Below are 27,779 nucleotides of genomic sequence, written 5' to 3'. Positions count from 1 at the left end.
TCCCAGAGCAGATATGGGTGCCTCATGTTCTCTTCCCCTGCTGCAACCAGGTATCCATACCACAGAGCCACCTCCTTCTTCCTTAGTCTTGAATCCTGTAGGTCCTTCTCCATTAGATGTCCTCCTTGGGTTTACCACTGTTGCATCCAAACCCAAGCAGATACTTGATAGAACTTAAACCTGGAAAGATGGCCATTGGTTAAATCTCTGCATACATCCCGTGATCGCCACATGCCCCTCTCCACCATCTCCCCCCACCATGTTATTCCACAGTTTAAGGGGTATTGTCAGACAATCCAGTGAACAATTTGGAGTTCCAGGAGAGTCCCATACTTGTGCCCACTCACTATAGTAAGAGATAACCAACAGAGATCGACACTTAACAGCATTTTCACTACGCCCTTCAGAAGTTTGAGCCTGATTTTCTTGAGTTTCAGAGCCCCGAATTTGTACCTGAAACCCACCTCCGATGTATTAACCAGCATAGCACTGTCCATACAGACCACAAGGGTGTTATCTGGCTGGAGTAGGAGCATTCTACTGTTCCTCATCTGGTATGCCCAGCAATTAAGTTGTAAGTAAGAGAGCCCCAGCCCACCATTTCCTAGCCGCCTTCTTACTTTCTTCCAGGAAAGTTTTTAACCTTTTTTAGCCCAAATAAAGGTGGGGATTCTGCCTTGTATTCATTCTTGAGAGGATTTTCTTATCATATATTAATGGAATGTTCTAAAATAAATAGGAGAACTTGGGTAAAATAGACAACTTAACCAAGTTGACCCGACCATACAGGTATCTTTTCTACTTCCTTGAAATCTTTCTATAAATTCACCCTGGGGATTTCCTCTGGGTTCTGTAGAATTGTTTTCCCCTGGTATCTCAATTCATTTGAAAAACGTATTCCACAATCATCCTGGTTCCATGCCATCACCTCTGTTTTACTCCCATTTTTATTTTAGGAACCTGACTGCCTCCTAAAATGCATTCAGCTCTGCCATCAAATTCAGAAGAGCTTTAATTATATCTGTGGTGTGCAAAATCAGGTAATCCGCATATAGAGCAATTTTCCTAGAAAAATCTCCCATTTTTAAAGGGCTAATTTTGCTGGTCTGTGTTAAGCTTTGTGTCAGGGGTTTAATATAGAGATCGAAGAGGATGGGTGACAGAGGGCAGGTTTGTCTAGTTCCTCTTCTATTTTCCCCCATCTGTAGCAAACCCATGAACCAGAATTTGCAATCGAGATGCCTTGTATATTTTGCCCAGGAGATTCCCGAATGCCACGCCAATCCTAAAAGCTTTTGATGTGCCTCTCAGATTTTTCCAATTCACACGGTCTAAAGCCTTAGCTGCGTCGAGGGTTATAATTGTGTGGGGGGCTCGATGGGTAGAGACAAGATCTATTGGTCAAGGTGTGCATGAGTTTAATCCTCTGTCTTCCTGGAAGCAAACCATTCTGATCTTCATTAACCCGTTAACCGCGGCGTAAAATCCGCCACAGTGCATGTAAATTCTTGCGCGGGTGGGGCCGCGTCAGCCAACGGACATGCGCAGCACTACGGTGGTAGTGCTTGCGACGGCCGTTGGCCGACGGGCGCATCGAACGGGTTAATCAGAACCCCGTATGTCTTACTTCAACGAGATGCCAAAATGCTAGTAAAAATGTTATTGTCACAATTTAGCAGTGAAATTGGATGATATGATTGACATTGCAAGGGATCCTTACCTGTCTTGAAAATAAGCGAAATTACCGCCTCATTCCAAGACTCAGTCATATGGGAATCTTTACTCAGCACATCATTGAATAGTTCAAGACAGACTGGCATAGCAGGAAGCAATAACAATAATAATACAATCTAATTCATATGTCTATTCATTTCCGGGTCCTTACAATAAAATAAATGAAAATATGTATCATTTCTATCAATAAAGGGCAGCCACACAATCTGTTGTCGTGTCGTCACTAAGAACAGTAATAAAAATACATTCATAATGATTTCCGACCCAACCGTGGGTTTATCATTAAGTCTTTGTAACTGCCCCTCTCTGTTCTAGAAAAGTAACCCAGGTTGCTCTAGTGCCATAGGCACCATCGATACAACCCCATATGGAGTTAAATATTTTCAGGGAACGAATTCCCCTTGTTCTAGCCAATGCCTTCTCCCTTTAAAAAGTTTCTCTCACAATTGCCCACCATTCAATTACTGAGGGAGGTTTAGGTAAGATCCAAGCCCTGGCTATGGGAAGCTGAGCCGCCACCAACATAATTGAGATTATACATCTGCGTCCAGGACTATCCTCCTTATAGCCCAACATGATTTCAGCCTCCTTTAAAGCATAGTCGACACTGTCTCAACTTCACGGTGTGGGATATCTTCTGCCAGAATAGGCTTATAACCGGGCAAGTAATGACACAATATTGGCTGCATATAATCCACATTTGGGACATTTGCTGTGGTCCCCTCCCTGTCCTCCCCCCCCCCCCCTTGAACCCACCTAGCAATTCTCTCTTGAGTATAATAAAGTGTGCAGATCATACGAAACTGCTGCAGACTTAGACCCAGCACAATCTCGATTACTTCAGAAGTAACATTTATCCCCAGGGTCTCACTCCATCTTGCTGCCAACTTTTCACACCATTCGTTCTAAACTAGCACCGACATTGATACATCATGCTGATTGCTGATCTCCTATTCTGTCGATACAACCATTCCCAAACTGCAGAGCTTGAGACTGTTAATAGTGCCTGGCCTCTCATAAAGTAATCCCTTATCTTAGGTAATTAAAGAACATCGGACGCGGAATGTCAAATGCTAGCTGCAGACTTTCAAATGACGAAAGCCATTATGGTCATACAGACGGCCCAGTTGGTCAATGCCATATCTTGTCCACCGTCTGCCCGTCTAGTCCTGAAATACCTCTGGAAGCATTAGGTTACCCCATAGGGGGAGATTGTCACGGAGAAAGGAAATAGAGCACTTGGCTTCGATTACCTGCCACACACGCTATTCCTGATGGTATTAACCCAAACCCGTTTAAAATAATTAGGGTCACAAACTCTATCTAGAAACATTCGGCTGTCAAATCCCAAAACCAGTCGATGCCAAAAATCTCGTTTTTCAGGATTCAAGAGGCTATAAACCCGATCCACAAAAGCTGCCCAGTAGTACATTTTAAAATCCGGGAGATCTAGCCCCCCCTCAGTGAACAGACGTTTTATTAACCGTATAGCTCGTCGAGATTTTTTATACCCCCAATATAAACTGCTCAGCACCCTATCTACTTTTCTAGAAAGTGAGTTGGGAATACACGGAGGATTTGATAAGTACAAAAACTTTGGAAGCACCTTCATTTTTTAATGTTACACCTCCCCAATATGCTATTAGGCAGTTTATGCCACCTTCTTAATTGCTTAGTTACGACTTCCAGCAATGGGTTATAGTTTAATATAGGAATGAGCTTTATCTTAGGAGAGATGCGTACCCCTAAGTAAGTGACTGTCGAACAGACACCTAAAATCAGTTGTTCAGTTTTGAAGTTAAGGAACACACGCGTTTTCTCAACATTCAGTCTGTAACCAGAAATGAGGCCAAATTCATTTGCTTCAATTTCTTTAGCATCCATTGCAGCTGCTGGATCAGTGGTAAAGACCGCTATGTCATCCGCGTAGGCGGTGACTTTCAGCTGGCACTGCCCTGTAGTCAGAGGAGATATCTGTGCATTATTCTGCAGTGCCCTAATAAATGACTCGATATATAGTGCAAAAAGCAGAGGGGAAAGGGCAGCTTTGTCTGGTACCACACCGGTTTGGGAAGGGAAAGGTTTGTAAGCTGGCATAATACAAAATAGCCTGAGGTTTACTATACAAACCTTGTACCCATTTGCTTTATCTCCCACTCAGGCCGAATGATGATGTCCACAGATAATCCCAAGCCACCCGGTCGAAGGTCTTCTCGGCATGTAGCAAGACCATGCCCAGTCTCCGCGCTGATTTCCTAGCTAAATCAAAGGCCCCCACTGCTGTGTTGACATGAGCCGTGGTGTCTCTTCCCTGTATAAAACCATGCTAGAGGCTAAGCCTGGCATCATGGGTGACAACCGGGTGTCTAAAATGTTAGCAAAGATCTGCATTTCTAAGGGATATCGGCCGGTAAGTGCTGCACTCCTCAGGTGGCTTATCTTTTTTCAAGAAAAAGACTACATTTGTCATATTCCATGACTCAGGAGTCAGGACCTTTTGATCCTCTTAGTTGAATGACCTCCATTAGGAGAAGGAACAGAGCATTCTTAAAAGCTTTATAAAACCCAGCTTGAATTGAGTCTTCCCTGGTCGCTTTCTCTGATGGTAACTCGGATATTGTCTTGCTGGGTTCCTCGTGAGGCCACGTCCTCCTCACAGAAGGACGGCATCTTACTCTCCCTTAGATATTTCTAAAGTCCTCCCTCGTTTACCACTACCTTTTGTGCATAAAGTTTCTGATTAAAAACTGAGAATTGCTCAGCTATTACTTTTGGATACGTTTTTAGTATGCCGTCTCCCCCTTAATAGCCTTTATCAGTGTTTTAGGTCAGTTGTCCGCTAACTGATGGGAGAGCACCTTCCCAATTCAACTCCCGCTCCCTATTGTGCCGCCATAGGTACTGCTCAGTAGCCCCTCTGATATGCCTTTATCACATCCCAAACTACACAGGGGGAAGCTGTCCCTATGTTGCCCTCAAGGAAATTGGCTAGTTTGTTATGGGTATAGGCTAAGTAGTTGTATCGGAGAATAAATAGTGCTGGAATATAAAAGACTGCTGTGTTTTAATCTTGGTCTTGACCTGGAAGGATAATAAGATGAGGTTATGATCGCAGGTAATCCTAGGGCATACTTTCATACTAGCTGTTAATACTATATTGTCGGAAACCGAAGCCATGTCTATTCTAGAGCACTGTCTGTGAGGGGTAGAATAGTAAGTATAGCCAGGAGCATCTGCGTGGAGTGAACGCCAAGCATCGTTTAAGGAGTGCAGCCGCCCCAATTTAAGGATCGTAGATCTCACCTTCCCCATTCTAGGAGTGGCCGCTAGGTTTCTATAATCAATGGCATAATTCATGACACAGTTAAAATCCCCCATAATTAGGTTCTCACCCTGCCAGTCTAGTAACTCTAAACTAATAGTCAAAGACCGCATGGTCATCGACATTGGATCCGTAAATTGATCAGAAAACATACTTCACCTCCTTTATTTCCAGTTGCGCCAGCACCTATCTCCCCTGTTGGTCGACCAGTGTCTTAAGGACTCTGTGATCAAATGACCTGCTCACCAATATAGCAGTTTCCCTTATAGAAGCGCTCTGGGAAGTACAGATGATTGTTTGGTACCCAAGATGATGAAATAGGCTGCGATCTTTATAATCTAAATGTGTTTCCATAAGGAGAACAATATGGGGCCTGTACGCTTTCAGCTCTTTCTGGACTAATTGGCGCTTGACTCCGTTATTTAGGCCTGACACGTTCCAGGCTGTACCATTAATCCGAGCCAAAGTTATTGATAGCCTATACCGCTGATGCTACCAAGTGCTTTGAGAATGGACCCCCTATCTATCCACAAACCATCGTTAAGTTCCCTAATCTTACTTCCTTGCATACACCATGCCCCCTTATATTGCCCTTTTTGACCTTTTCCTCCCCCCCCCCCGTGTCGTGAAGAAGGAATCATCCTCCTTATAGGCTACCATTGGATTGGCAGCTATCATCCCACAGCACACTCAGGGCAGCCCTCAGTCCAACCACCACCATAATGCGCAATAGGCAAGAGAAGCAAAACCATCCAAGATGAAAATCACAGTGAGAAAGGAAAAAGCAACTCCAAATATCAGTCAGATTCCAAAGCAAAGAAAAAAAAAAGCGAAAACAAAAGTGCAATTTTCTTACGCTTCTAAGAATTTTTAGGGCCCCCTCCAGCTGCCATTGGCATAAAGCTTGATCGGCCTCTTGATACGTGAGGTAGAATTGCGATTGTCCACCTTTTTCTGACCTTTAAACGGTCCGGGTCTTGCAAGAACACCTGAGAGCCTTCCACTTTTAATTGCTCAATAAGCTGCCTTAGTTTCCACTGTCCATCCATGGTGGCTCTGCACAGATCTGATCTAACAAAAATAGAAAGGGAATCGACCGCTACAGGGGTGCTGGGACTAGCTTAGATGGATATTTCTTACCTTAATGAGAAGTTAACAAAACAGATCAGAAGAGGTCTCGGATTGCAAGGGTTTATCTTGTACAGGAATATTGGCAGTCTATTTGCATGCTGGATTTGGCAGTCCTAGTCCCAGTCCGCCAGGTCTGGGAAAGCCTTTTGCAGTAGTTGGACAACATAGGCATGAGGGTCAGAGATTTAACCGGGCCCAGTGAGGTGGACATTTCAGATCCTTTCTCCATGGCTGTTAATAAGCAATTGTTGACCTCATGCGCCTGATGTGACGTGAACCCTTCATGTCCAACTTCATAGGCCTGAGGCAATTTCTGGTTTATATTTGTGTTAGAGAGTCAGGTTTATTACTAGACAGATCTGACCCAGTGTCTACCCCCCCCCCCCCCTCAGTCTACCCTGGGCCCTCCTTGCCTTCAGGGACCCAAAACAGCCTTAAGTTATTACGGCGCTGCCCGTTTTCCAGATTCTCCATTTTAGTTTGCAAAGCTAATATCTGCTTGTCATGGTTATGTACAGTTCTGGTTGTTGTAGTAGTAGTCTCTTCTGTATCCGCAACCCGTTGTTGCAGCTCCTCAATATCTTTCGCCAGTGCCCCCACCTTGCTTGTTAGCTCGGTTAAAGATTACTGAATACTGCGGTTATCAGCCCTAGCCTGCGCATAGTGTTCTTGTGCCTCCAGCCCTTGCACATGTAGTGCCTGCAGAATTAAAGAGTGATGGCTCTTTATTGCTTAAAGTATCTTTTGGCAGTTGGTTCCCCCCAGGAACTTCCCTCTCCCCCTCCCAGGCAAGATTGAATTTCGCTGGAGGCTCCGGTGTCTCGGATGTGTGCCTGAGAAGCAGGCAGGGCAGGGCAGGAGCATCTGGCCAGGGGGCAGGGATTAAGCCAGAGGAGTCCCTCGGAGCATCGACTAAAGCCTCAGGGTACGTCCGAATCCCAATCCTGAGCTTGATAACCATGAGATAAGGGATTTCACTTTCCCCTTTGATTGAACCAAGTTGCGCAGAGGGCTGCCAACTGTGGTAACCTTTTGGGCGGGCGCTGGAGCAGTTATTTGAATGTTACCATGCAGTTCCGTAACTTCTTTTCAGTGTTTGTTCAGCTTAGGCTTACCCTTCTTTCTCCCTTGGGGTGAGCTTGAACACAAGCATGTGCTCGCCTTTGATTTAACCAGGCCCAGCGAGGGGGACATTTCAGATCATATCTCCATAGCTGATAATGAGCACTTGTTGACCTCTTGCGCCTCATGTGACATGAACCGTTCAGGTCCAACTTTGTTGGCCTGAGGCAATTTCTGGATGGATATTTGTGTTAGAGAGTCGGGGTTATTACTAGACAGATCTGACCCAGTGTTTCCTCCCTCCCCATGTCAACACTAGGGTGTTAGAAGGCCCAAGGATGGAATCTCTAAGTCAGTGCTGTCTGTCCTGACGAGCCCTGGTTTTGATATCTGCCCCTCTGTAAAGACTCTGGCCTCAGGCTGAAGTATATTGCATTTGCTATCACTGCCAGACTTCTCTGCAACATTGTTTCCGTCCTCTGGCAACGAGTCAGTTGGAGACACTGTATCCCAAATATTTGCGTTCTTCCCTGTACTGCCGGCTGCGCCTGCTTGCTGTAAGTCGTCCGTTATTTTAAATCCAATTAAAAAAAGTGGTGTCTCCCCTTGGCTCCCCGCCGTGCCTGTGCAACCTGCCAGCCCCCAATAATGTGTCTATAATTTTAGAGCCCACCGTCATCTGTGACATCACTAGACGAAAATAGGTCTGCAGCCTTTCCAGCTGCAGCAGCTTCATTACAGGCTTATCCAACCATGAGGAGCCTCCTTTCGCCGTATTCCCGCAGAGCGCTCTTGATCCTGAATCCTCCGCTCCCTCCAGCAATGCTGCTCCTCCTGGAGTTGCCGAGGCTCTTGCTGCTCGGGCCTCCCCTTGCAGCATTTTTCATTAGAGCCATCTCCTTGTTCCAGCAGATAGTCAGGGCTTTGTCCAGACTAGAACAATGGATTCCTGATTTGTGGGAGCCAGCAGTCCAGTTAGCATATAGGATCGAGAACCAGAGCTGCCTGCCTGTTCTCGGCGCTTCAGCAAGCATTTCCTCGTGAAACCCCCTTTTGTCTCAATTTCTTGGTTTTGTTTTATCCTACGCTGTGCTTCCTTCTCTCCTTTCCCTCTCTTGCTACTATGCCATTCCCATCTTATCAACATGGAGAGGACTGGAGCTGCTCCTGGTGTCTGCGAGCAGTGGCAGCATCAGTCCGCCATCTTCCTAACAGCCCCTAATCCTTTCACTTTTACCATATTCTAATAAGGAGATTTGCTTTCTTTCTTCTCTTATCCAGGCCACAGAGGAGCTCTTTAAGGTTCCCCTTAGCCAGACCCCCCAGGACATAGCGGCATGGATTAGCAAATTTAGCAGCACAAATATGGAACTTTAGCAGCACAAATATGGAAATTTAGCGGCAATTTTGCGGCATTTTATTTGGCAGTTTTTCCTACAACAAACACAGATATCTTTGTTTTCGAGTTATTTAACAACATGAAGCTATGTATATTTGGTTTATTTACAATGTAGACACTTTGTTTGGCTTCAAGGCTACATATAGGACATAAACATGTTAATGAATAAATGCCCACGGAACATGTATGCTTGTCCTCGTAATCTTGTAGTTCTTCTGAGCAGTCCAAATCTAGCCCAATATTGTGCTGCTGATTATAATGCAAAAACAATGCTCTGATGGATTGCTCTGAGAGGGACCGTCGTCTGGCTGACAAAATAATTTTGTAGATGCTGTTGCTCCCTTCAGCTTCTGCAGGACTGGTCCCACAGTCCTTGTACACAGCTGCAAGCTGTGAAAGGACTGGAATGCGGTCAGCCATCCCACGCCAAAACAGGTCAGTGTCAATCACCCCAGAAACAGATGCCTGTACTACTTCTGGGCCTACATGTACAAAGTAGAGGCAAAGCTCCTGATCAGGAACTTCGCTGAAACCAGGGATGGCAGAATATGCACTCTTGTCCTTAGGCAAGATGCAGAGGTATGCAGGATTGAAAAGGCGCACTTGCTTCATGAACCCAATGCCTGGTTGGGCCTCCCCCATGTATTTGCCTGCCTTTTCCAGAGGATTTTCAAAAGCTTCATTAAGCTGGGCTGTTACTTTTTTTTCTGTGTCGAGTAAATTTAGCCCCTGCAGTGGTCTGTAGAAATGGTTGTAGTGACTCCAGAGTGAGGACTGAATTGTTTGTTAGGTCCATGTGAAGGTCCTCCAAATAATCATACACCTTCATTGTCACTGGTGTCTGACTCTGGAATGAGTCCATCAGATGTAAAGTGTTTTGGCATTTTTCGGCCACAATGTCTATTTGCACTTTAATGCAGTTTCTTTGGTCTCTGTTCAAAATCCTTTGCAGATTTTCAAGGGAATCTTGGGGAGACTTGCTGACTTGCATCTCAGACTCAACAACCCCAGCATAGGCCTCAAAATGCTTGCAATGGTACTGGACAGCATCAAACCAAGAATTCCTCCGGGTACTGCAAGGGTCAGGTGCCATCCGTGGTTTCATCCCATGGTTCTCAGCAAGATGGTGCAGGTACCTTCTCTTTCTGCTACCGGTCATGTAAAAGATGCGCGAGAAGTACAGAAGGAAAGCATTTAGCTCCACAAAAGGCTTCCTACATGACTCTCCAATAAGGTTCATTATGTGTGCCAAGCAGGTGATATGTATGGATTTTGTGTACAGATTTCTCAAAACAGTGTAGTATGCCTTGAGCATGTATGCCGCATTGTCAGTGTTTAAGAAAATAACGTCCTGAAAGGCTATGCTGTACTCTGTGAGCACCTTCACAACTGCTTATGCTACAGTCCCATGGTTGCACTGTGAGAGGAACACTGTGTCTGCTAGGTGGGTGTGGATCTTACTCCCACCCTGCGCAGAGACCACTGCAAATAACACATTCAATACACAACGCCCTTCGACATCAGGTGTTTCATCAAATATAACACTGATCTTCTGATCTTGCAAGTGTTCTTTCAGCTCGTTCTTTGCTACTATACAACTCTCTCTGGGAGATAACGTCCTTGAAGCTGATGACTTCCAGGTATTGCTCCACCATTTCGTACTCGCTCATGGAGAAACTTGCTCAACACAGGGTGGTCGGTTTTGCTCAGCGGAATGTTCAGCGTTGTGCAAACATTGACCCACTCACTTATAATTTCCTGGTTTGAGGCACCGGCAGCTATAGTCTTTGTAAAAAGTGAGTTCAGTCATCTGACGGGCATGTTTTGGCGAAGAGTGAGGGTCTGGATCATCTGAACAGCGCTTCAAGTGTTTTTGGGACCGCACGTGCATATCAATTGTGTTTCTGGATGTGGTCCACCGCCACATTGCACACACTGCAAAACAGCACGCCACCATCAGCATGCATCACAGCGCTGTACTCTTCGGCCCGATCTGCTGCTGTTATATGGGTAGGTAGATATGATCGGTGGTTCAGTCTTAACAGGCTGCAGAAACTTTTCCATCGTGCTTTTGTTGTTGTGGCTTGTTGCTCCCTTGGAATCCAAAAGATCTCAGGCTTGTGGCGCACTCACGTAACTCGCCTACAAATATATTTGGTGTTTCTAGATATGTTCCAAAGGGGAAAAGGACATCTCAATTGTTGGCTGGAAAGTTAAGAAAACATAGGTTAAACGTGATTAAAAATGCATGTAACTCTGAAGCAAAGTTGCATACATGGCGCGTTAACATACGGGTAGTCAGAGGTCCTTCGAAGTGAAATGGCACACTTGTGTGGTCCCGCTAGGCAATTTTGAGTCATTTGTGGAGGGCAGTGGGGGTGCGAGGTAAACGTAAAAAATATAAGGCAAAAGTGTTTCCCCCCAAAAAAAAACAACCGTGCCCCAAAGTGCCTGGAAACAAAAAATCACATTTGGGGAAAAAACGGGAAGAAGGGGAAGGATGAGTCACCTGCAAAGAAAGTGAAACCTAACCGCTCAAAACAAATTTGTAAAAGTGACTTTGCAGGAGCACATAAGCCCGGCGTTTACACTTGGGTGGGGGCCAACAGTGCTTAACGGGTGTCTAGGGAAAATCCCAAGACAGCTCCAAACCAGCCTCAAGAAATACAAAACACAAAATTACAATTATGAAACCCACATGATCATGCAGAATCACATCACCAAACCATGCACAGCGCTCCCACCCATCACAAGTAGGACTTCACAAATATAGGTGGCGATCTCAAGCTTCTGCGCTTTAGCATATGTGGTATTCATCTCCCCGTAAGTGTACAGAAACCAAATCTTACCCGTTCTGTGCAGCAGAAAGCATATATCAGTTGCCAGACGGCCCAATGGATCTTCAACCAGCAGATTCTTTCCTCCGGGACTCTACAAAAAGAAGGAAAAAGAGTTACAGCAGGCTTGGCTAGCCCTTCCAATGGCACCTGTCTCACATCACTGCCACCTCCCCCACTACGCCGCTTTAAAAAACCACAGCACCCACATGTGCCCCCTGGGCCCGCATGACCAGTTGGCCCCAAAAAGAATGCCCCCCTGGGCCCACCGCACACCGGGCACGCGGCGGGGACAAACCTTACCTGTGCTCTGCACATGCTCTTGAACCAGTAGATTCTTTCCTCCGGGACTCTACAAAAATAAGAAAAAAGAGTTACAGCAGGATTGACGCGGCACCCCCATGTGCCCCCTGGGCTTGCATGACCAGCTTTTTTTGTTTTTTTAAATTATGGCCCCCAGGGCCCGCGGCGGGCCCAAAGAATGCCACCTGGGCTTGCCGCACACCGGACACGCAGCGGGCCCAACATTTAATTATTTTCAAAAAATTGCCTCCAGGGTCCTCCGCGTGCCCGTGTTGGGCGGGCCCACGAATGCCACCTGGGCCCGCCGCACACCGGGAACGCAGCGGGTGCAACATTTAATTATTTTTTAAAAATTGCCCCCAGGGCCTGCTGTGTGCCCCTGTGCGGCGGGCCCAAAGAATGCCACCTGGGCCTGCCACACACCAGGCACTCGGCGGGCCCAACATTTAATTATTTTTAAAAAATTGCCCCCAGGGCCTGCCGTGTGCCCCTGTGCGGCGGGCCCAAAGAATTGCACCTGGGCCTGCCACACACCGGGCATGCAGCGGGGCTCAACATTTAATTATTTTGAAAAAATTGCCCCCAGGGCCCGCCGCATGCCCGTGTGCTGCGGGCCCAAAGAATGCCACCTTGGCCCGCCGCACACCGGACATGCGGCGGGCCCTACATTTTATTATTTTAAAAAAATTGCCCCCTGGGCCCGCCACGTGCCCCTGTGTGGCAGGCCCAAAGAATGCCACCTGGGTCCTCCACGCACCAGGCACGCGGTGGGCCCAACACTTAATTATTTTTTTTTAATTGCCCCCAGGGCCTGCCGCGTGCCCCGTGTACGACGGGCCCAAAGAATGTCACCTGGGCCCGCCGCACACCGGGTAAGCGGCGGGCCCAACAACAAGAAGTAAGGGGCAGCACAGGTCTGGAGACCTACCTGGGAACCCCTCAACGCCAGCCAGATGATGAAGAAAGAAGCAGCAGCAGGACAGGTGAGGGCTGGAGTGGTGTAAGTAAGCACTCCACCTCGCCTGCCTGCTGTGAGGACCTGAGGACCCCTCCTTCTATTGGCTCCATGGCGAGAGCCACCGGGCCAATAGAAGGGGTCAGATTTCGTGGGCAGTTTTGTAAAAATCGCTGCATTTTTACAAAACTGCCAATTTCACGATTTTTTTGCAAATCGCGAAATCGCAAAAAATGGGAGGGTCTGCTTAGTCAGGCTTTAAAGATATCCCACACCACATAAATAGGGGCTGAGGTTAAACTCCACCTGAAGTAGTCTGTTGCTCCCTCATCTATCGCTTTCATTAATCCTGCCTCCCAAACTAGCCTTCTATTTAGTGTCCATATTCTTAATGCAGGACATAATACTCTGGAACTACAATTGTTGAGCCTGCACATCATGCACCTGAAAACATTTCCTCAATCAGCCACACATTTGTCACCTATATACAGCAGAGTGAAGGCTCCTAAGCTACATAAAGAAGCAGGATTTACCTTCAGACTTGAGATTAAGGTGTGATTTAGGGTGGCTCCCCTCCCTTTTCCCACCATCAAAACATCCTCTACCATCTTCCCTCTTCCCTCCCCTCCCTCTTCCCTCCCCTCCCTCTCTTCCCACCTTCTCGTCCCTTTCCCACCTTCTCGTCCCTTTCCCACCTTCTCGTCCCTTCCCCATCTCGTCCCTTCCCCATCTCGTCCCTTCCCCATCTCGTCCCTTCCCCATCTCGTCCCTTCCCCATCTCGTCCCTTCCCCATCTCGTCCCTTCCCCATCTCGTCCCTTCCCCATCTCGTCCCTTCCCCATCTCGTCCCTTCCCCATCTCGTCCCTTCCCCATCTCGTCCCTTCCCCATCTCGTCCCTTCCCCATCTCGTCCCTTCCCCATCTCGTCCCTTCCCCATCTCGTCCCTTCCCCATCTCGTCCCTTCCCCATCTCGTCCCTTCCCCATCTCGTCCCTTCCCCATCTCGTCCCTTCCCCATCTCGTCCCTTCCCCATCTCGTCCCTTCCCCATCTCGTCCCTTCCCCATCTCGTCCCTTCCCCATCTCGTCCCTTCCCCATCTCATCTCTCCTTCACCTCTCTCCTCCCATTCCTCTTCTCTTCCCTATCTCTTCTCCTCTCTTTCCCATCTCCTCTCTTTCCCATCTCGTCTCTTTCCCTTCTCGTCTCTTTCCCTTCTCGTCTCTTTCCTCACCTCGTCTCTTTCCTCACCTCGTCTCTTTCCTCACCTCGTCTCTTTCCTCACCTCGTCTCTTTCCTCACCTCGTCTCTTTCCTCACCTCGTCTCTTTCCTCACCTCGTCTCTTTCCTCACCTCGTCTCTTTCCTCACCTCGTCTCTTTCCTCACCTCGTCTCTTTCCTCACCTCGTCTCTTTCCTCACCTCGTCTCTTTCCTCACCTCGTCTCTTTCCTCACCTCGTCTCTTTCCTCACCTCGTCTCTTTCCTCACCTCGTCTCTTTCCTCACCTCGTCTGTTTCCTCACCTCGTCTGTTTCCTCACCTCGTCTGTTTCCTCACCTCGTCTGTTTCCTCACCTCGTCTCTTTCCTCACCTCGTCTCTTTCCTCACCTCGTCTCTTTCCTCACCTCGTCTCTTTCCTCACCTTGTCTCTTTCCTCACCTTGTCTCTTTCCTCACCTTGTCTCTTTCCTCACCTCGTCTCTTTCCTCACCTCGTCTCTTTCCTCACCTCGTCTCTTTCCTCACCTCGTCTCTTTCCTCACCTCGTCTCTTCCCCATGTCTATCCTCCTGCTCTCTCCCCTCCCGCTCTCCTCACTCCTCCCACCCTCCCTCTCTTCCCTCCTTCTTCCCTGCCTCTCCCTTTTCTCCCCCGCTTCCCTCTCCCTTTTCTTCCCCGCTTCCCTCTCCCTTTTCTTCCCCGCTTCCCTCTCCCTTTTCTTCCCCGCTTCCCTCTCCCTTTTTTCCCCCGCTTCCCTCTCCCTTTTCTCCCCCGCTTCCCTCTCCCTTTTCTCCCCCGCTTCCCTCTCCCTTTTCTCCCCTGCTTCCCTCTCCCTTTTCTCCCCTGCTTCCCTCTCCCTTTTCTCCTCTGCTTCCCTTTCCCTTTTCTCCCCTGCTTCCCCTTCCCTGCTTCCCCTTCCCTTAGCTCCCCCTTCCCTCTCCCCTCCTCCCCTCTCTTTTCTCCCCTCTTCCTTCTCCTTTTTGTCCCGCTTCCCTCTCCCTTTTCCCCCTTCCCCCTCCCCTGTCCCCTATTCCATCTGCACCTTCTCCCTCTCCCCCTCTCCTCTCCCCTCTTCCCTCTCTCCCCACTTCTCCCTCTCCTCTCCCCTCTCCCCTCTCCTCCCTCTCCTCTCCCTCCCCCTTCTCCCTCCCCCTTCTCCCTCCCCCTTCTCCCTCCCCCTTCTCCCTCCCCCTTCTCCCTCTCCTCATTTCCCTTCTTCTCTCGCCTCTCCACTCCTTCTTCTCTACTCTCTACTCTACTCTCTCTCTCCCTCTCCCTCTTCTCTCCACTCCCTCTCCCCACTTCCTCTCCCCACTTCCCTCTCCCCCTACTCCCTTTCCCACTTCCCTCTATCCCCTTTTCCCTCTTCCCTCTTCCTCCTTTTCCCTTCCCATCTTCTCTCCCACCTCTTCTCTTCCGCCTCTTCTCTCCCCCTGTTCCCTTTCCCCTCTACCCCCTCAGTCCTTCCCTCTCTTCCCCCTCTATTCCCTCCCCTCTTCCCTTCCCTCTTCCCACCCTCTCTTCCTTCCCCCTTCTCCCTCTCCTCATTTCCCTTCTTCTCTCGCCTCTCCACTCCTTCTTCTCTACTCTCTACTCTCTACTCTCTACTCTCTACTCTCTACTCTCTCTCTCCCTCTTCCTCTTCTCTCCACTCCCTCTCCCCACTTCCCTCTTCCCCTACTCCCTTTTCCCACTTCCCTCTATCCCCTTTTCCCTCTTCCTCCTTTTCCCTTCCCATCTTCTCTCCCACCTCTTCTCTTCCGCCTCTTCTCTCCCCCTGTTCCCTTTCCCCTCTACCCCCTCAGTCCTTACCTCTCTCTTCCCCCTCTCTTCCCTCCCCTCTTCCCACCCCCTCTTCCTTCCCCCTCTACCCTCCCCCTCTGCCCTCTCTCTGCCCTCCCTTTCTACCCTCCGTTCTCGCCCCCTTCCCTCTGCATTTTCTCCCCTCCTTCCATCTGCATTTTCTCCCCTTTCCGCTCCCTTTTCTCTCCCTTTTCTCCCCTTCCCTCTCCCTGTTCTCCTCACTTCCCTATCCCTGTCCTCCCCACTTCCCTCTCCCCACTTCCCTATCCCTGTCCTCCCCACTTCCCTCTCCCTGTCCTCCCCACTTCCCTCTCCCTGTCCTCCCCACTTCCCTCTCCCTGTCCTCCCCACTTCCCTCTCCCTGTCCTCCCCACTTCCCTCTCCTTTCGTCCATCTTCCCTCTCCCCTCGTCCATCTTCCCTCTCCTTGTCCCCTCGTCCATCTTCCTTCTCCTCGTCTCCATCTTCCCCCATCCCCATCGTCCATCTTCCTTCTCCCCGTCCCCTTCTCTCCCCCGTCCCCTTCTCTCCCCCGTCCCCTTCTCTCCCCCGTCCCCTTCTCTCCCCCGTCCCCTTCTCTCCCCCGTCCTCCTCTCTCCCCCTCCTCCCTCTCCTCCCTCTCCCCTCATCCATCTTCCCTCTCCCCTCGTCCATCTTCCCTCTCCCCTCATCCATCTTCCCTCTCCCCTCGTCCATCTTCCCCCATCGTCCATCTTCCCCCGTCCCCATCTTCCCCCGTCCCCATCTTCCCCCGTCCCCATCTTCCCCCGTCCCCATCTTCCCCCGTCCCCATCTTCCCCCGTCCCCATCTTCCCCCGTCCCCATCTTCCCCCGTCCCCATCTTCCCCCGTCCCCATCTTCCCCCGTCCCCATCTTCCCCCGTCCCCATCTTCCCCCGTCCCCCTCTTCCCCCGTCCCCCTCTTCCCCCGTCCCCCTTCCTCTCCCCTCTCCTCTCCTCCCTCTTCCTCTCCCCCTCTCCCCCTCTCCCCCTCTCCCCCTCTCCCCCTCTCCCCCTCTCCCCCTCTCCCCCTCTTCCCCTCTTCCCCTCTTCCCCTCTTCCCCTCCTCCCCCTCTCCCCCTCTCCCCCTCCTCCCCCTTTCCCCCTCTTCCCCTCCTCCCCCTTTCCCCCTCTTCCCCTCTTCCCCTCTTTCCTCCCTCAGGGGAGTCAATAACGAGGGTACAATAGATCTGGGAGATGCCTCCATAACCCAGAATTCCCATTAGAAATTTGGCCCCTAAGGGGTTGAATTCCAAAATAAGTAAAATTGGGTATGTGCTAAGGTATGTGTCTGCTGCAGGTCTTAGAAAGAATGCCTGTGAGATTCAGACCACCCAATCGCAAAATCCCTAAGAGATCCCATGCCTGCAATCCATGTAGCATCACTCCCTACCCAACAAAGCACCATGCCAAAGGGGAGTTTGTTGAGTTAGTCTGTCCTCCCATTGTATGTGCTGGACTGCTGCTCTCCAAGTGAGAAATACCACCCTGGTTACAAACGGCATGGAGTTTGGAACAGGGAATCTGTAGAGCATTGCTTGCAGATTGGAAAATCCCAGTGAGAATTGTTCCAGACAGTAGACAGGGTCAGACCATTTCCTGTTGAGCCAGTCATGAATGAACAGAAGGTGGGAGGATAAGTAGTAAAGATAAAGCTTGGGCATGCCAAGACCGCAATCAAAAGAGCCCTTTTGATAGTGTGATAAAGCCAAACTGGGTCATGAGCCCACCGTAGGAATGCCTGTTCAAGTCACGAAACCACCTCCGTGGCAGCTGTGGTGATAAGTTTTGGGAAATATAGAGAATCTGATGTACCATAAAAATAAACTAAAGGACCATACCTACCAATAGTCCCAATACCATTACCAAATAATCAATCAGTTGGCAGTGAAGAAGGTTCAATCGTTTATTAAACAAAATACTCTATAGAGGAGCCTCTCCGAACCTCACCCATCAGGTGCGCCGGGAAGACTGTTGGCTCGTATTCAAACATGAGGTTATATACTTTTCGGTTCAACACATACAATCACTGTAAAAGGAAAAAACACCAGTTGGCCCTCGAGCTCCAGGAAAGGACCATATATGGCACACATCAGACCAGTACAAAGACTTGTCTACCTATTACTGATGAGGTCAGGAGGGGTGACTCCCTTTCGTCTTGGTGCCTGGGAGTGTAGACACAGCACCTCCAGGAATGTGCTTATCGCCCCCAAAGCCAGATGCGACCTTAAATCTTAGAACAGTCAAGTAAACAGCCTACCTTCAGCTGCTACCAGTAACTCAGATGAACTGGGGCCTGACAACTGCACGTGATCAACGCGTGATCACGGCCCGTGCATATGATCAGAAGATGGCGTTTGTATGGTTCTCGGCCTACTCCTTTAGCAATAGATATACAGGGAGGAAATAAACGAGTTTCCTCCAAGCAAAAGTGTATATATATCAAACAGGGAGTGTACGTATAGATGCATCATGCTAACATAATTTAGGTCCGATACTCCTTATATACAGGAAATCTACTTTTTTATCCCTCAAATCGCTGTAGGATCATCGATTTGTGTAGTGCAATGCACCCCATAACGTTTAGTGAACGGTTTGCCATCTGGTTAGGTCTGTCTTTGCCTTCCGGAGTAGAGACTGAGGGTTAAGAGCCCATGTGAGTTTCGGGTGCAGAGTGACCCAAATGCCCAGGTATTTCAAACTAAGTCAACGGAGGGGGATAGTTATCTGCCAGTCAAAGCAGTCCCTGGAGGGCACCAAGGGGACCAGCACAGATTTAGAAGGGTTCATCTTCAAACTAGAGGCTCTTTCAAAGCTCTTGAGTAATTGGAGACATTGAGGGTCACTTTCGGCTAGGTTAGCAAAGTATAGGAGCACATCGTCTGCAGCAATGCAATTCTTGTGGCCAATACTCCAGGTCCATCCGCTATATTGGGGATCTGTACGGATAAGTTGGGCCAATAGCTTCAAAGCTAGGGTGAAGAGAAGAGGGGACAGAGGGCAACCAGACCTTGTCCCCACTCTATAGAAAAGGGATCTGAGAGGACGCTGCTAACCTGTACCAGTGCCGTGGGCTTGTAGTAAAGAACCAGAACCATCCTCGGTAGCAAAGACGGAAGCCCGCCCAGGCCAGCACCAGTTGGCGGTAGCCCGCGTATCCTGCATTGAATGCCTTTTCAATGTCAATAAGGAGTAAGCCTAGGTCTTGGGGAAGTTGGTGGGCCAGAGTCACATGAAGGTGACAGACAGTGCTGTTAGTCCCTTGAGGGCATAAATTCACACTGGTTCAGCTGTATGAACTTGGGCAACACTTGTTTTAACCTGATTACCAGTACCATGGCATAGATCTTGATTTCAAAATTAAGTAGGGAGATGGGGTGGTAAGTGGCACAAGATATAGAAGGGGGCTGCGTCTTCAGAATCACCACTATGGTGACAGTCAAGTTCTCCCAGGAAAGATCTTTCCCGACAGACCTCTTTATATAGTGACAAGAGGTAGGGGAGAAGGACCTCCCAATACGTGCTGTAATATTCCATGGGAAAGCCATCTGGGCCGGGGGTTTTACTAGATGCCAGCCCAGACAATGCGCTCCCGATTTTATTCGTGGTAAGGAGTTCCTCTAGGGGGCTAGAGTCAATAGAAAAGAGACCTGGTAGAGGGATCGAGTCAAGGAGGGCAAAAAATAATGTCATGTCATTGTCCTGCGGAGAGCAATATAGCGTCTTGTAATATTGGGCATAGGTTTGTGCAAGCTCAGGAAGGGATCGTCTCAAGCAGCCTGGTTATCCTTAACCTCAGGGACGATCCTATCTGCTAGCTGATGGAAAGTCAACCAGTAGAACATCTTCCCATTCTTGTTTCTCCAGCCATACATTTTAGCCTTCGTTGGCCGCCTCAATGGAGTGCATGCCAATATCTTCCCAGATGAGAGCTAACTGCCGGGAGACTTCCTCCAGAGGGTTCAGTGCCAAGCTCTTCTCCAAGTGAAGAGTGCATGCTGCTAACTGAGCGATGAGAGAGGAGTGCTCACTCTCTCGAGCTCAAATATAGCATTCAGCATACCCGTGTATTGTCACCTTGCTGGCCACTCAAAGTGTGCAAAACTGTGCAACGGGCACGTCCTTGTTGGAGAAATGGGTCTGAAGCTCAGTACCCAACATGCAAACAAACGTTTGATCATGAAAGTACCAGCCATTAATACGACACATAGGGCGCAGTCCAGATGGAGATTGTCCAAGACGAAGTAGCAGAGGCGAGTGGTCTGAGATACCTCCCGGTGAGATTTGTACTTGGTTCACTAATTGACAATCGGGGCAGGTAACAAAATTAGTTACTATTTGGGACTGAGATCAAGGCCCTAGCAAAAGTATTCTCGCTCACCACTAGCTTGTGTAAGTCCCCATGCCCCCAAAGCTCAGCACCATAAAGTGTAGCATTTTGCGCATTAATTTTAGAGATCCCTAGAGCAGGAGAAATTGACTTGGACCAAGACTGCTTATGAAAGCACAGTATGGATTGAGGCATGTAGTATAAGATTAGTTCACTTTTTGTCTATTTGGGGCTTCTAACTCAGGGTTTCTGTTAGTCTTCCACCCAGGTAATCATATTTAGACACCTTGGCTAGTGATTTCCTCATTATCTTTACTGATCTGCACTTCCCCTTAGTCTTGCCAAAAACCATATATTTAGTTTTTTCGGAGTTCAATTCCAAGTTCCTAACCTCACAGAAACCCATCAATTTATTAATTAGCCTCTCGAGTCCCATTGGGGACCTGGATAAAAGTCAGCGAACAGCAGATTAAGCACTTTCCCACTGTTCAGCAATGGAGAATCATTTGCACAATCCTGCAGTTTGTTGACCACTCCATTTTCATGAAGGGAAAATAGTATAGGCGCAAGGACACACACCCCTGACATACCCCTCACCTAATTGGGATATTATTAGTTAAATCTTCGGCTTTTAAAACCAACCAAAGCATTTCCCGAGGTACCAAATCAAAGGTGGCCCGAAGGTCAATAAAAGCTACGTAGAATATTTGCTTTTTAAGTTGTACATAGTTCCAAATTAAGTGAGCCTGAACACCTAATTTCAGGTACTAGTTTTAGAGCGGAAGCCTGCTTCATAGGGCAACAGAATCTCGTTCTCATTCATCCAAGTTAATAGTTTGTCCAGAACCTGTCTAGAGAAGATTTTTTTGCATGTTCACTAGCAGGCTAATAGGCCTATAATTCGATTGGGCACAGGCAACACCCTTTTTATATATGGTTATATTTCCGCCCTTCTCAAAGTCTCAGGTACTTTCCCCCCGTTACCAACTGCGTTGGACACAAGATTTAAACAAGGGACACAGACAAGTGGTTTAGACTTATACAAGTCACCCTGTACCCTATCCGGCCGCTTGGGCTTTTGCTGGTTTCAACTTCTCTGACGCTCCAAGAGTGTCATCCAGAATGAGGTTCGCTACCAGCCACCCTCCCTATTTCATTTGGTATTCAATTGGGCAAGTTTTCACTGTCATCCAGGCAAGCGATTACTTTGCTCTTTTGATATAATAAGGAGCAATGATCCACCCACATCTCAGGTGTACCTTCTAAAGCGATAAAGCATCCCTGTGGGTCACGTGTTACGTTGGAGATCATATTGGGAAAAGAGCAACGTAGGATAGCTGTCTTGGCGTGCTTCTTCTCGGAGCTTGCTTGGTGTTTGAAGGTCCACCTCCAGGCATCACCAAGTCTGATTGCTGTTATGACACAGACTTTTGAAGTTGCCAGGTGTGTGAAAGGGTTTAAGGGAGGGAACAGCAGGGAAGGAGAAAAGAAAGAAAGAATCCATAAGATGACGCCTTTTGTCAAAATACTCATAACCCCCAATTCTTACCCAAGAAATAGGAAAGAATATTCACCTACATATATAGTGGAGTGCAACTCTAACCTCAGTATTGCCCTCTAAGAAGGAACAAATATAAACTTAATTCCCAAACAAAATGTGATGAAAGCAGAACAGCACATTTTTGCAAGTACTACCAATAAACCACACCATCATATCATACCAGGTTCTTGTGGACCTACGTGTTTAGCCCTACACATAGCCTTTGCAGACTGTTACAGAATTTTTATTTCAGAGTTATCAGGTCCTACTGATTTCATGTGAAGTTTACGCATGAGTTAATCCCCCAAAAAAGGATCTACAAGTACATTATCAACTGTGTTCATTTTGTTAAAAAATATAACAGACTGAAAATATCAAACCTAAACTGTTTTCAAATATTATCTCAAAAGAAAACAATTATGGCCGTATTACTATCTGTGTTGCCATACGGTTCCTACTAATTCAGTTAGACTATGCATTAGGGTAACATAAGCATCAACATTTTGGGGACTACATTCATTCATACAATCAGAATATGTTGACCTTGTTCCTGGCTAGCTCACAGTGCGCCATCAGGGACCCAAAACCTTACAGGGTACCGGATGGTGTCAGCAACCTTACAACATGCCAACCCTAGTTCCCCCAAAGACATAGTGGAAACATATCTACCTTTCATTCTCAGGAATTCCCAAAGGGAGACAGAAGAAATACACCAATTGGCATTTCAAACATTTATTTAAGCAATTGGATTCCTGTGTAAAATGTGTGCTGCAATGTTTAGTAGAAGAAAATAAAGCAGAATAACACACATTACAAGAATGGTGAAGATGAAAAATTTAACCATTATCATTGTTGCATTAATTTATTTGAATGCTTATAATTGTACTCCTACCTATCACTAACTACCTAGAGAGCATTGGCGGGATGGTTTTCTGCATGATACCTTGGAAGGATCAAACTCCCAATTTATTTGCGTATATGCGTCATCAGGTAGCCAGTCTTGTGTAGAACAGTACACCGTCTGTAGCAGGATATTGATGAGATTCAGCTGGGCTAGAATTCAGGCACCGTGACAATTCCTTGAATTGCTCCTTTATCTAACAAAGGCTTTAGCAGTTTATATAATACAACTGGACCATCTGAACTTTGCATGAGCTCTGGTATCGCTGTCATTGTTGATTCCACGCACCCAGAGCTGTTGCTGATTAGAAAACAACAAAGGAGAATTTGTTCAATGTACCTGGTCCTTCGACAGAATGTTATAAGGCATAATAATGTGCTAACGAAGAAAGTATTTGAAAGCAAACATTTTCTACACTATCTCATACAGTAGTACAAGAAAATATGTGCTGAGTCATCCTCTAAAAAGATATCAACTTTACACATGAACGTGTAAAAATAGAAGTGTTTGTGCACATGGCCGATTAATAGTGTAGTTTTTTTACATAATACAAACTGTCATGCAAGGACAGGTATTGACCGTTTAGTCATTAGTTATCCATCCTCATTCTGATAGCAACCCAACAGCAGCTGCAAGTACAGCTTTAACATGTGGTAGGGCCTTGCAGCAATTTGCAGAGTTCCTTTCTGTTGCCTGTTAATAATTAAAATGCAATATTTACTTTGAGGCCAGGTGCCCCTGTATATACAACTGAGACCACTGAAAAGCTTGAACATGTCAAATTAGTGATCTGCCTAGAACGTTAAAGTGTGGGCTTTATTCCAATTCCGGATGGCCCTTGAACTACCATTATGAGGTAAACTAAAACAATGTAATTATAAATTGTGGCTTGATTTTTGGATGGTAATTAATACAAATTAATTCAAACCGGCCCTAAAATGGTGGGCAGATCAGATAAATCCAGTATTAATTTTTACCAAGCCTGGCAAAATTCTGATTTTTGCAAAGTAGTTTAATAATGCAATTAGTCCATTTAAAAAAATTCCTAATTTTGAATGGAGCTACTTTACAGTACTGTTCACAACAGATTGCTTAGCTCTGAAAATCAGAACTTAAAGTGAGATTTGCATTTGAAAACCTACCAGTCAGATCATATTACATACTAATCTCTTTTTTCCCCACATATTACCTCTTACAAGCAAGCACCCTCCTGATCGCCAGTGAACCATGTGCTTGTATTGGGGGGAAGGTCTATTCTCAACCGATGATTGATTGCGCCGAGTAACCCCTGGCACCTCACAGCACAAGCTAACCAAGAGGTTTAATCATAGAACTTCATGTTATTGTGTTAGTGTCCAGTAAATAACAAATTTACCCCCGTTCAGTCTTTTATTCCAGTGCAGCTTATGAACCAAATCCCTGTTATATCGTAGAGAGTTCCACCACTCAACCCAATTAGATGTTGCCTGACACCTCTTCTTGCATATCTCCCTTCTTGCTTGGAGAATTAAATCGACTATTAACTCTTTTTGGAACCTAGAGAGACCCATCAAACTGGATCCAGGCTCTACACCAAACGCGATTATTGTGGGTCTTACCTTTACTTCCACACCCACTATGTTCGATATTGTTTTACTCACTTTCCTCCAAAATTCCTCCAGTCTATGACAATTAGCAAACACAAGAATATCAAATGCATCTTGGGCTCTGCATCTTTTACACTTGGCCTCCCCATCGCCTAATATCTTTGCCAATTTCACCAGTCACCTGTAAATTCTGTGCAGGGTAAAGAAGCGATTCAGTCTTAATGCAGGGGACTTGATTACAGCATAAAGTGTGCTTAAGGTTACTTTCCATAGTTCCTCCAGCTCTTTAGTTACCGTGTAACCTTCCCAGAGCAGATATGGGTGCCTCATGTTCTCTTCCCCTGCTGCAACCAGGTATCCATACCACAGAGCCACCTCCTTCTTCCTTAGTCTTGAATCCTGTAGGTCCTTCTCCATTAGATGTCCTCCTTGGGTTTACCACTGTTGCATCCAAACCCAAGCAGAAACTTGATAGAACTTAAACCTGGAAAGATGGCCATTGGTTAAATCTCTGCATACATCCCGTGATCGCCACATGCCCCTCTCCACCATCTCCCCCCACCATGTTATTCCACAGTTTTTAAGGGGTATTGTCAGACAATCCAGTGAACAATTTGGAGTTCCAGGAGAGTCCCATACTGATGCCCACCCACCATAGTAAGAGATACCCAACAGAGATCGACACTCGAACAGCATTTTCACTACGTCCTTCAGAAGTTTCAGCCTGATTTTCTTGAATTTCAGAGTCCCGAATTTGTACCTGAAACCCACCTCCGATGTATTAACCAGCATAGCACTGTACATACAGACCACAAGGGTATTATCTGGCTGGAGCAGGAGCATTCTACTGTTCTTCATCTGGAATGCCCAGAAATTAAGTTGTAAGTCAGTGAGCCCCAGCCCACCACTTTCTAGCCGCCTTCTTAGCTTCCTCCAGGAAAGTTTAAAACCTTTTTTAGCCCAAATAAAGGTGGGGATTCTGCCTTGTATTCATTCTTGAGAGGATTTTCTTATCAAATATTAATGGAATGTTATCAAATAAATAGGAGAACTTGGGTAAAATAGACATCGTAACCAAGTTGACCCGACCATACAGGGTAAGAGGGAGATTATGCCACTTCTTTAGTATCTTTTCTACTTCCTTGAAATCTTTCTCTAAATTCACCCTGGGGATTTCCTCTGGGTTCTGTAAAATTGTTTTCCCGTGGTATCTCAATTCATTTGAAAAACGTATTCCACAATCATCCTGGTTCCATGCCATCACCTCTGTTTTACTCCCATTTTATTTTAGGAGCCTGACTGCCTCCTAAAATGCGTTCAGCTCTTCCATCAAATTCAGAAGAGCGTTACTTATATCTGTGGTGTGCAAAAACAGGTAATCCGCATATAGAGCAATTTTCCTAGAAAAAGTTCACATGCTTAAAGGGCTAATTTTGCTGGTCTGTGTTAAGCTTTGTGTCAGGGGTTCAATATAGAGATCGAAGAGGATGGGTGACAGAGGGCAGGCCTGTCTAGTTCCTCTTCTTATATTTTCCCCCATCTGTAGCAAACCCATGAACCAGGATTTGCAATCGAGATGCCTTGTATATTTTACCCAGGAGATTCCTGAATGCCTCGCCAATGCCAAAAGCCTTTGATGTGCCTCTCAGATTTTTCCAATTCACACAGTCTAATGCCTTAGCTGCATCGAGGGTTATAATTGCGAGGGGGGCTCGATGGGTAGAGGCAAGATCTATTGGTCAAGGTGTGCATGAGTTTACTCATCTGTCTTCCTGGAAGCAAACCATTCTGATCTTCATTAACCCGTTAATCGCGGCGTAAAACTCACCGCGGTGCGTGTAAATTCTTGCACGGGCGGGGCCGCGTCAGCCAACGGACGTGCACAGCACTACGGAGATAGTGCGAGCGACGGCCGACGAGCGCATCAAACGGGTTAATCAGAACCCCGTATATCTGACTTCAACGAGATGCCAAAATGCTAGTAAAAATGTTATTGTCACAATTTAGCAGTGAAATTGGATAATATGATTGACCTTGCGCGGGATCCTTACCTGTCTTGAAAATAAGCTAAATTACCGCTCACACTCAGTCATATGGGAATCTTTACTCAGCACATCATTGAATAGTTCAAGCCAGACTGGCATAGCAGGAAGCAATAATAATACATTCCAATTCATATGTCTATTCATATCCGGGTCCTTAAAATAAAATAAATGAAAATATGTCTCCTTTCTACCAATAAAGGGCAGCCACACAATCTGTTGTGCCGTGTCGTCGCTAAGACGAGTAAAAAAAATACATAAAAATACATTCGTATTCATTTCCGACATAACTGTGGGTTTATCATTAAATCTTCGTAACTGCCCCTCTCTGTTCTAGAAAAGTAATCCAGGTTGCTCTAGTGCCCTAGGCACCATCGATACAACCCCATATGGAGTCAAATATTTTCAGGGAACAAATTCCCCTTGCTCTAGCCAATGTCTTCTCCCTTTAAAAAGTTTCTCTCACAATTGCGCACCATTCAATTACTGATGGAGGTTTAGGTAAGATCCAAGCCCTGGCTATTGCAAGCTGAGCCGCCACCAACATAATTGAGATTATACATCTGTGTCCAGGACTATCCTCCTTATAGCCCAACATGATTTCAGCCTCCTTTAAAGCATAGTCGACACTTAGTCTCAACTTCATGGTGTGGGATATCTTCTGCCAAAATATGCCTAAAACAGGGGAAGTAATGAACATATGCACAATATTGGCTGCCATAATCCAAATTTGGGACATTTGCTGTGGTCCCCTCCCTGTCCTCCCCCCCCCCCCCCCCCCCCTTGAACCCACCTAGCAATTCTCTCTGGAGTATAATAAAGTGTGCAGATCATACGAAACTGCTGCAGTCTTAGACTGACAGCATGTATCGATCTGTCTATAGTACCCAGCACGATCTTGATTATTTCAGAAGTAACATTTATCCCCAGGGTCTCACTCCATCTTGCTGCCAACTTTTCACACCATTCGTTCTAAACTAGCACCGACATTGATACATCATGCTGATTGCTGATCTCCTATTCTGTCGATACAAAAATTCCCATACTGCAGAGCTTGAGACTGTTAATAGTGCTTGGCCTCCCATAAAGTAATCCCTTATTTTAGGTAATTAAAGAACATCTGACGTGGAATGTCAAATGCGAGCTGCAGACTTTCAAATGACGAAAGCCATTTTGGTCATACAGATGGCCCAGTTGGTCAATGCCATATCTTGTCCACCGTCTGCCCATCTAGTCCTGAAATACCTCTGGAAGCATTAGGTTACCCCATAGGGGGAGATTGTCACGGAGAAAGGAAATAGAGCACTTGGCTTCGATTACCTGCCACACACGCTATTCCTGATGGTCTTAACCCGTTTAAAATAATTAGGGTCACTAACTCTATCTAGAAACATTCGGCTGTCAAATCCCAAAACCAGTCGATGCCAAAAATCTCGTTTTTCGGGATTCGAGAGGCTATAAACCCGATCCACAAAAGCTGCCCAGTAGTACATTTTAAAATCCTGGAGCTCTAGCCCCCCCTGAGTGAACGGACGTTTTAATAACCGTATAGCTCGTCGAGATTTTTTATACCCCCAATATAAACTGCTCAGCACCCTATCTACTTTCCTAAAAAATGAG

This window comes from Triturus cristatus, chromosome 7, assembly GCF_964204655.1.
Source record: "Triturus cristatus chromosome 7, aTriCri1.1, whole genome shotgun sequence".
Classification (NCBI taxonomy): domain Eukaryota; kingdom Metazoa; phylum Chordata; class Amphibia; order Caudata; family Salamandridae; genus Triturus; species Triturus cristatus.
The sequence above is the reverse complement of the archived record's forward strand: the minus strand, read 5'-3'. Positions refer to the sequence as shown.